Source organism: Choloepus didactylus, chromosome 3 (genome assembly GCF_015220235.1).
Source record: "Choloepus didactylus isolate mChoDid1 chromosome 3, mChoDid1.pri, whole genome shotgun sequence".
Taxonomy (NCBI): domain Eukaryota; kingdom Metazoa; phylum Chordata; class Mammalia; order Pilosa; family Megalonychidae; genus Choloepus; species Choloepus didactylus.
In genome coordinates, this window is record NC_051309.1 from 64,977,747 (window position 1) to 64,989,006 (window position 11,260).

The 11,260-nt window shown below is 35.2% G+C and overlaps 1 long non-coding RNA gene across 1 annotated transcript in view; it reads left to right on the top strand.

Annotated features, from left to right (window-relative positions):
- The window catches only part of LOC119528633, a 77,408-nt gene extending 68,080 nt beyond the window's left edge, over window positions 1-9,328 (top strand). Inside the window, exon 4 of the long non-coding RNA XR_005215760.1 lies at window positions 9,169-9,328. This is a non-coding gene — a long non-coding RNA (uncharacterized LOC119528633). The remainder of the gene's footprint in view (window positions 1-9,168) is intronic.
- The last annotated feature ends 1,932 nt before the right edge of the window (window positions 9,329-11,260 follow it).

Below are 11,260 nucleotides of genomic sequence, written 5' to 3' on the forward strand. Positions count from 1 at the left end.
CAAACTGTCTTCCACAGCAGCTGCACCATTTTACATTGACAGCAGCAATAAATGAGTGTTCCTATTTCTCTGCATCCTCTCCAATACTTGCTATCTTCCATTTTGTAAATAGCAGCCATTCTAATAGGTTTGAAATGATATCTTAATTGTGATTTTGATTTGCGTTTCCCTGATGGCTAATGATGTTGAACTTCCTTTCGTATGCTTTCTGTTTATTTGTGTACATTCTTTGGAGAGATGTCTATTTAAGTCTTTTGCCCATTTTTAAATTGGGTTGTTTGTCTTTTGCTGTTAAGTTGAAGGACTTCTTTGCAAATTCTGGATCTTAAACCTTTATTGCATATGTAGTTTCCAAATATTTTCTACCATGTGTAACTTGTCATTTTACTTTCATGATAAAGTCTTTTGAGGTACATTTTTTTTTTTTTTTAATTTTGATGAGGTCCTTTTTATCTATATTTTCTTTTGTGGCTTGTGCTTGTGCTTTGGCTTGTGGCTTTTGCTTTCTAACAAGCCATTGCCTACCACAAGATCCTGAATATGCTTTCCTGTTTTTTTTCTAGGAGTTTGATAGTTCTAGCTCTTATATTTAGGTCTTTCACCATTCTGAGTTTATTTTAGTTTATGGTATGAGGTAGGGTTCCACCCTCTTTTTTTTTTTTTTTTTTTTCAAAAGGAGATCCAGTTCTTACAGCCCCATTTTTTGAAGAGACTGTTCTTTCCCAATTGAGTGGTCTATGCCACCTTTTCAAAAATCAGTTGGCCACAAATGTGAGGATTGATTTCTGAGCTCTCAGTTTGATACCATTGTTCTAAACATCTGTCCTTGTGCTACTACCATGCTGCATTGATTACTGTATCTTTGTAATAAGCTTTAAGATCAGGAAGTGTGAGTCCTCCAACTTCATTCTTTTTCAAGATGGCTTTAGCTACCTGAGGCCCCTTATCCTTCCTTATAAATTCGATAATTGGCTTTTCCATTTCTGCAAAGAAGCTTGTTGGAATTTTAATTGGGATAGCATTGATTCTATAAATTGTTTTGGGTGGGATTGACATCTTAAATATACTTAGTCTTCCAGTCCAAGAGCATTGAATTTCCTTCCATTAATTTAGATCTTTGGTTTTCTTTAACATTGTTTTGTAGCTTTCTGTGTACAAGTCCTTTACATCCTTGGGTAGATTTATTCCTAGATAATTGATTGTTTTAGTTGCTACTGTGACAGGAATTCCTTTCTTGAATTCTTCTCATTGTTCATTTCCTGTATAGAAACACTACTGATTTTGGGGTGTTGATCTTGTACCCTGCCACTTTGCTGAATTCATTTATTAGCTTTATAATCTTTGTTGAAGATTTTTCATGGTTTCTGTACATTAGATCATGTCATTTGCAAATAAGTCAAGTTTTACTTTTTCCTTTTCAATTTGGATGTGTTTTATTTCCCTTTCTGGCCTAATTTCTCTGGCAATGACTTGAATGTTAAATAACAGTGGTGATAGTGGGTGTCTTTGTCTTGTTTCCGATCTTAGAAACATTAGAAACAAGAAGGAAAGCTTTCAGTTTTTCACCATTTATTAGGATGTTAGCATTGGGCTTTTCAAATATGCTCTTTCTCATGTTGAAGAAGTTTCCTTTTTTTCTTAGTGTTCCAAGTGTTTTTGTCATGAAGGGGTGATGGATTTTGTCAGATGCTTTTTTTACATCAATTAAGATGATCATGGTTTTTTCCCCTTAATTCTGCTAAGGTGGTGTACTACATTAATCAGTTTTCTTGTGTTGAACCAACCTTGCACACCTGTGATAAATCTCACTTGATCATGGTGTATAATTCTTTAAATGTGCTGTTGTACTTGGTTTGCTAGTATTTTGTTGAGTATTTTTGCATCTATATTCATAAGAGATATTGGTCTATAGTTTTCATTTCATGTGGCATCTTTATCTGGCTTTTGTATGAGGGGGATGTTGGCTTTGTAGAATGAGTTAGGGAGTCTCCCCTCATCTCCTCAATGTTTTGGAAGAGTCTGAGCAGAATTGGAGATGTATTCTTGAAATGTTTGTAGAATTTCCCTATGAAGCCATCTGGTCCTGGGCTTTTTTTTTTTCTGTCAGTATTTGCTACATATATTTTTGGGCTCTGCTATTAGATGCATACATATTTATAATTGTTGCATTTTTATGTTTAATTGTTACCTTTATCGGTATACAATAACAATCAGTCCTTCACAACTGATTTTGACTTAAATCTATTTTAGCTCATATTAGTATAGCTCTTCAAGCTCTCTTTTGTTTACTACTTGCATAGTGTATATTTTTCCATCCTTTCACTTTCAACCTACTTGTATTTTTGAACTTGAGGCTAGTGTCTTGCAGAGAGCATAAAGTTGGATCATGCTTTTTTATCCATTCCTTTGATCTCTGCCATTTGACTGGAGAGTTAGATCGGTTGCATTTGATCCATTTACATTTACATCATCACTATTGATGATATGGGATTTTCTTCTGCCATTCTACTGTTTAACCTTTGTAAGTCTTATATTTTCTTTGTCCCTCCCTTCCATTAATGTTCAGTTTTATATTTATTTGATTTTTTTGTGTGCTACCATTTTGAGTGCCTTCTGATTTCTATCTGGATGTATTTTCCATCTCTGTGGTTATAATGGGGTCAAAATTTAGCATCCTAAATATATCACAATCATATTGGGTTTGATAACAACTTAACTTCAACAGTACATACATTTATTTTTTTCTATACCCCTCTGTCCTCCCCCTATTTTTTGTACTTGTTACCACTTATAACTTTGTATGCTTTATGCCCCAAAACATAGATTTGTCATTACTTTTTATACATTTGCATTTTAGTACCCATAAGAAGTGAGCAGTAGAGTTATATAACAAACAATACCCTACAATATTACTGGCATTTATAATTACCTAAATAGTTACCTTTACTACCAGTTTTTCTTTCTTTATGCTGCGTTGAGCCACTGTCAATTTTCCTTACCTTTCAGTATGAAGAACTCTCTTTAGATTGCTTGTAGAACAGGACTTGTGGTGATAACTCCAAAACTTATCTGAGAATCTCTTAAACTCTCATTTTTGAATGATAGTCTCTTTAGATGTAAGATTCTTGGCTGGCAGTTGTTTTCTTTTAGTACTTTAAGTATCAACCTACTATCTTCTTGCCTCCGTGGTTTCTGATCAGAAATCAGCACTCAATCTGATTGGAACTCACTTGTACATTGCACATTGTTTTCTTATTGCATCTTTCAGAACTCTCTCCTTTTCCTTTGCATTGATAGTGTAATCAGTATATGACCAGGTGTATCTTTCTTCATGTTTTTCCTGTTTGGTGTTCTCTGAATTTCTTGGATTTTCATATTAACATCTTTTGTTAAGTTTGGGAAATTCTGTCATTATTTCTTTTCCTTCTGGGACTCCCATAATTTGAATATTGGTATACTTGATGGTGTCCCAGAGGTGTCAAGCTATTTTCAATTTTAATATTGTTTTTTTCTTTCTGCTCTTCAGTCTGACTCATTTCAAGAATCTTGTCTTCAAGTTCACTGACTCATTCTTCTACCAGCTCCAACCTGCTCCTGAATCTCTCCTGGAGATATTTAATTTCAGCTCTCATATCAGTAAAGCTTGCCCAAGGTGAATGCAGTTTGCAGGGTTTTCCCTGTCTTCCTGGGCCTCTGTCTTGCCCTGTGCTTTTGTCTGTTAGTTGCTTTGGATTTTTCCTGTTTATAGGAGTTTGGTTGTCTCCTCTGTTTCCCAGGAGACAGACCTCCCTCTCCCAAGTGTTTGAATCTGGTAGGCCTTTGTGTCAGACTGTCTGCCTCTACAGATTTCTACACTTCTTTCAGTGTCTCATGCTGCTTTTGCCTGGAAGGCAAATTCTGGGAAGAGGCACAATGGAGAAGACTTTCCCAAGTCTGTCTTTCCCAGCCAAAACAGATCCAGGGATCCATGAAGGGGGTATAGATCAGCTCCAAAATTTCCCCTAGACTGGATCAGAAAGGGTGCCAAGAGCTTCTCTAAGGATTCCCCAAAGCTGGCTTGCACAGAAAGTTAGTGTGGTCACTGCCTAGACACTCCTGAAGACCAACCCTTCAGCTAATCATTCCCCACAGCCCTGAAGAAGTGCAGTGTCTTTATATGTCCACAGCCAACACCCCTGCCTGGGGTGGGTTGAAACAATGGCTGCTGCTTTGTCCAGGGCTGGTTGACATAATAGCTGCCCTTAGAGCTTGGCCCTCAGTGATCTAGGTATGTTATTCATAATGGGATCAGTTAGCAGCCATGTCCATCTGGGTTCTTGGGGAAGAGGATTTTTATTTCCCTTTCTGTCAGGGAAAGCTAACCAGGATCTGAATTCCACAGTGTCCTACCATGAGACTGGGTTGTGGGTCCCAGTAACTGAGTATAAAGAGTGCAATTTATTATTCTTTACTGTAATTTATCAGCCTCTTCCTCCTCCTTTTCTCTGGATGCTGAACAATGTTCTTTTTGCCTCTGGAGTTTCAAAATAGTTACTTAAGACAGTTGTTGCCTGATTATTATATGTTTTGGTGGAAGGACTGAGTCCTGGAGTGCCCTACTCCACCATCTACTCACAAACCTCTCTTGCTTTTCATTTTGACATACAAAGATGTGCAGTGCTGACCTAAGCAGCAATCTGAATTCTCTGAAAAAAATTAGCAGAAACAAACAGGTATTGATTGGTTATATTAAATCAATTATCTCAGAATTGTACTGGAAAATAATTACTTTGGGGTATTTCATTGTGACCTCATAGAATACAATGTGACTGTCACATTTAGACCGTGGTCATGTATTCTATGTATTGTCAGGCAGATCTCCCTGTTGTTATGCTTTTTCAGTTATGATTTATGAAGAGCAATAATTTGACCTGTTTTTAATAAATCATGCTTGAGTATGAACTATAAATCAACACTTTAGCATTAAATAGAAATTTTGATTTTATCATATATCAAAATATACCCAGCAAAAAATTTGTAATTTGATATTTGAAATTATTACTTTTAGAAGCAGCATTGCTTAGTAACTTAGAGAACAATAATGGTACCATTAATGGAGGTGTTGTATGCTACTGATATTTATTCACAACAAACGTCATAACCTTTGCAAATAGGCAATACAGAAATTAACCAGAAGACATTGTAAAAGTGTCACAGTATTTAAAAAGTATTATATGACATGACTCCCAGGGGCATGAATCTCCCTGGCGACATGGGACATGACTCTCAGGAATAAGCCTGGCCCTGGTATTGAGGGATTGAAAATGACTTCTTGACCAAAATGGGGAAAAGAAAAGTCACAAAATAAGGGTACAGTGGCTAAGAGATTTCAAACAGAGTCAAGAGGCTATCCTGGGGGCTACTCTTATGCAAGCTCCAGCTTGATATCCCAAATGGCCACTGTATGCTAAGCCCATACCAACAGTAGTCCCAAAAAACCTAGGTCCCTATCAGAGATTCTAGAAAAATTTCATTCACTAAGTTTATCTCTCAGAAACTTAAATCCACCAGAGTGTTCCTATGCCAGACAAGTCCTAAAACCCAGAGGCAACATCCTCTTTAGGAAAAACAGCTAGATGTAGCCCCTTCCCCATAATGTTGACAGCCCTTTTCAATATGAACAAGTTAGGGTGGTCACTGCCTAGACACCCCTGAAGATCAAGAAAGTGATCAAATGAGAGAAAGAGGTAGCAACAGACAAGACAGAATTTAACAAAAGATTATGAATATTGAATCTTTATATAAATATTGTTTTAGATGCTAGGGTATTAGAATAACTAGTAGGAAATAACTGAAATTGTGGTACTGTGACCCATAACATTTTTTGAAATTTATTCTATAGCTACTCATTAAATTGTACTTTGAAAGTTATCACTGTTAAGTATATATGTTAAATTTCACAAAAAATTACTACAAAAAGAGATGGAGGAGACATTATATGTGGCCCATTTTCACCAGAAAACAAACCTACTGTATTTCTATATACTAGCAATGAATCTTAAATATGGAAATGAAAAGTAAAATTTACCACACCAAAAATCATGTAAAACTAAGGGAAGTATTTTTTAAAATAGGTGCGAATATACACACTTAAAATGATAAAACATTGCTGAGAGAAATTTTTGGAGGAGTAATAAGTGGGTGGATGGGTATTGGATAGTTATAAATCAGAAGACGTTATTTTGTTAAAATTGATAGAGTCAATGAACTCTCAATTAAAATCCCAGAATGTTTTCTGTTACAATTAACAGGCTGATTCTAAAATTTCCATATAAATATGAAGGACCCAGAATAGCCAAAACAGTTTTGAAAAAGAACAAATCCGAGGTACTTAAAATATCTTATTTTGAATCTTATTGTAAAGCTACAATAATCAAAACAGTGTGATATTGGCAGAATGTAATATACCAATAGACACATAGAGCAATAAAATTGAATAGAGAATTCAGACACAGGCCCAAACATAGTTATTCAATTAATTTTAACCCTACTAAGAGTTGGTGAAAATGTGCAGCAAGTGGAAATCTCATACCATCTCCTGGGAAAGTACAATGGGAACAAAAACCAACAGTCAACTATGTACTTACCACATAGACCTGCAATTCTACTTATATATTTACCTAAGATAAATGTGAGCATATTTCCAGACAAAAACTTGTTTATGTACATTCATAGCATTTTTATTCATAATAATAAAATGACAATTAATGGGGGAATGGAAAAACAAATTGTGGTACATCCATGCAGTGGAATATTACTCAGCAATAAAAAGGAAGGAACTATTAATAGAAAAATAAAGTATTATAGATGAATGAAAGAATATACTATAGATCTGGACTTCTTGGCATTGAAAGACCTTTGACAGGGCTAAGAGACAAAGTCAGAGCAGAAGTCCCCGAGTAAAGGGTCAAGTGCCAAGTCTGTGCAATTTAAACTCTCGATGCGGTGAAAGAATTTCCCCATTCTTAACACCTCCTAAGACTGTTTCACTGATGTGGGTCATTCTTTCTTTTAACCTGTTGCAGGACCAGGGCCCATTCCTTCTGTATGGCCATCTGCAAGAGTTTTATTGTAAAATAGCTAACGCCATGACTCACATGGTCTCTGTCTCTAAAACTATGTTCTAGCTCCTTGTAATGTCAAAAATTCCTTCACTATAAGAAAAGTTAAAAATCCTTTGATGTAAATGAGAATTAAAAGGCTTAAATGCAAATATCCTGAGGAAAGAGCAATTTTATATAATTTGGTTTTATCAGAGTCAATAAGCCCAAGCACAATTTGGCATACAATTTGATTTTGTTTTGAAGCTTGAGGTAAATGGAGGTGGAGTGAGACATATATTGGATGCATGAAATGAGGGATGAGGGCATAAAGAAGAGGTTGGATTTACAGAAGACAAGATTCACATTCAATTGCACCTGGGTTCCCACTGAAATTAAACAGGCTCAGTGTCAATAGAGAGACAAATTTGAAAGTATTTTTGCCTTGTTGAAGCATAATAGGCAGCTCTTCAGTAGCCTTCCTTTTCTTTGCTTGTTGTTAATTAGTCTGACTTTGTATAAAGACGTTTTGATACCAGGGATTTGTCAATGTACAAAAGAATTTGCTTTAATAGTCTCAGCCCAGTACCCTATTTTGTTTTGCATATCTAATGAAGTGAATATAGCCATAAACACATTGACATTTTTGGTCCTCTGTCATTATACTAGGCTTTTAAAAAATATTTTCTAATCCCTCACACATTGAATATAATAATGGTTATTTGCAGGTGAAGAGTCTCTATAACAAATGAATACAATTGAAATGCAAATATTCCCTAATGTATAAGAGCAGACATTTTAGTGTCAGGGCTGGCTCTTAGTCCCAATTCTACCTTATACTAGCTGTGAGACTTTGGATAATAAATGTATGATTTCTAATCAGTTTCCACATACATTTAGAAGCCACTTCATGGAGTTTTAATGCATATTAAATGATATGATATATTTAGTACCTAGTAAATGTTAGGGAAGAAGAATCTAGATAATGTTAAAACAGTGAGCAGCTCACCAATTAATAACAATATTCTGTTGCTTATTAGGATCATTTGGAAAATGATCTTTTTCTTGGACTTAAAATAGGTTTGAAAGAATAGCTACAAAGACAGCAATATTTTTTACTACATATTTGCATGTATGTATGTCTATTTATATATGTGGCACAGGTTTATTAGCTTAGAGAATTCTCAGTTAATACAAGATTCAATATCTTGTTTTAACTAAGAAAACAAGTTTGACACAAAACTCTATTTTCTGCTTATTTTATTTTTTAATAAATAGTGGTAGATAATTAGAAACAGTCCACTGAACTGGGCTTCCGGAAATGGGTGAGGTTAGTGTCAAGGGCCTGTGAGAGTTTAAAGTAGGCAATGTTTGGATCAGACAAGCTGGCATGATGAGAACCAAGGGCAAGCATGTGACATTGTGCTGTGTCTGAAGTCAGGTCTTTGTATCCAGTAACCTGATAATGCTACTGCATAGGTGGTGGAAATAGAAAGGCTTTGAGTGATTATTGATCTCTGCTTTCATAGACTACATACTCAGACAAGAAAGCTAGACCTACACAATTTCAGAAAAATTGAAAAATATTGTTTTGGAATACCATTAGAAAATGAATTAAATTTTTAATCAACATTGTTACAAGGAAAACAGTATTCCTATATTACCAATGTATTTTCTAACTAGTCATTTATTATTTAGTATCTACTAAGTTCTGTGCATTTTGTATCACCATTCTATTGAATTTTCACAGTATTTATGTGAGGGCAAATTTCTTTTTCTCATTTTAGTGATGAGGACTTTGAACAGTTTGAATAAGGTTGCACAACTGGTAGAATATCAAAGCATCTGCTAATGAGTCAACATAACTGTATGTCCTTTTTCTATTCTTAGTGGCAGTAGGTAACTGGTCTTATAAAGTCATGTAATGAATCTTTTTATGAGTTATGTTCCCAGCCATTTTCCCTTCTTATCAAAGAAAATGCTTGTAATGTAAATAAATTATATGTGTATGAGTGTGTGTGTTTAATAAGGAAGAGTCTGTAGACTGATTCTCAGTGGGGCATTCAACTTGAACTTTATTTTCTTCTAGGTAATGTGTGTTGATGAGACACGTCACTGGTCAGGACCAAAAGTACACCATCTTGCATCTTTTTTGGTAGTTAAAAGTAGAGCACTGGAATTCAGCAGACATGGAATCAAATATCAGCCACATCACTTCCTAGGTAAATTGCTAGGTAAATTTTGCTTTGTTTTCCTAATCTTTCTAAACCTCATTTTCATCACATGAAAAAGAACTATAACAATATCTTGGTTGTTATTAAAGGTATTATTAAAGGAGATATTATATGTAAATAAAGCAAAGGGTTGAACATTTAACAAATGGTACAATTATTATTGCTTTAATAAATTGTTTAAGCATTGTCGGTTTAGTCAGTTAGTTAGTTTTTCCCTTATACATCTAATCTGGTTACAATAGAATACAATAAATTTTCTCAAACTGCTTATCTCTTTTCTCCCAGATTGCACAAATACCCAAATCTATTACCAAATGAATTTTAGAATTTGTCTAAGTTAGGGTACAGCAATTTTTCTTTGTGAAGATCCAGATATGAAATATTTTAGGCTTTGTTGGCCATGCAGTCTGTTGCAACTACTCAGCTCTGCATATACAATACAAAAACAAATGGGTGCGGCTGTGTTCCAGTAAAACATTATTTCCAAAAACAGGCTATGGGTAGATTTGGCCTGCAGACCATAGATTGCTGAAGCTTGATCTAAATTATTGATCATTGATTCTTTACTGAAGTACAGTATATATATGTGTAACCATCTTTCACCTATGCATGTATATTTTCAATACTACATATTTTGATTAACTTATTTATGAAGAGGATCACCCATTTTTTCAATTGGCATTGTTGCATGCATTAGTATGTCTCTATCTCCTGTCTCTATTTTTTCTGTTTTAAATTTTCTTTCAATTTTATTTCTATTCTTTAATCTAATTTTTGAATACAGAAAAAAGGGAAGAAGCTGCAAAAATTCAGAAACGGTAATAGTTTAGATAAGGTGGCTTTCAAAATTTTTTACTGGGATCCACAACAGAAAGTACCTTTACAACATTACCCAGAATTCCTTTGTATGTGTGTGTGTATGTGTTCCACTGATATTCTATTCTATTCCATTCTATTCTATTCTATTCTATTCTATTCTATTCTATTCTATTCTATTCTATTCTACTCTACTCTACTCTATTCTATTCTATTCTATTCTTTCTATTCTATTCCATTCCATTCCATTCTGTTCTATTATCCCATTTCATCCTATCCCATCCAATCCCATACCACCCCACCCCACCCCACTCCATTCCACTCCACTCCACTCCACTCACTCCACTCCATTCCATGTCCACTCTACTTCAAGCAAAAATAGCCTAAAACAAGGCTCACTATAATGACTTCATTATCTTGTAATGAATCATAAACTATAATTTAGAGAACTGTGGTCTGGGTATCTGAATACTTGAGTACAGACCTCTAAAGAATTTCTGTTTAAATAATAGTACCACTGGTCATGAAATTAACTCATATTAAAAATAATCTACTAAAACCAAAATTATTATATGAACCTGAACGATACATAAAAAATACAATTTTATTATGAATGACACCTCTTCTTCTAATTTCCCAATTCCTCTAATTACTTTGAACTATTTTTTTCATTTTTTTTGGTAGTTACTTCCGTATGTCTAATTAAGTTTATATTGCTATACCTTGATGTATCGATTTTTGGACATTACCTAACTGATTCCTGCCATGGAAATCACCATTATCACCTTCCTTGTTAGGCAGTAACCACCCCCCCAACTGCCCCCCCCCCACACACTTTAAAATTCTGCAAATCTGTGGTGAGCCATGAACCCCTGCCCTTAGGAATTCTGCAAGTTTGCAATAAAGCTCCCCACCCCCCCTCCGAAACCCTGAACATCCACAATAAGCCACCGCCACTGACCCTGTCCTCAGGAATTCTGCAAGCTTGCAGTAACGTTTAAAATTTTGAATTTTCTAGCTCCCAAGTCTCCGCTCCCCAGTTTCCACTACCCCAGCTCCTGCTTTCAAACCAGCCAATGCAAACTTGCCAGCTACCCCCTTCCACAAAGTAGCCACCGAGAAGCTGCCAAC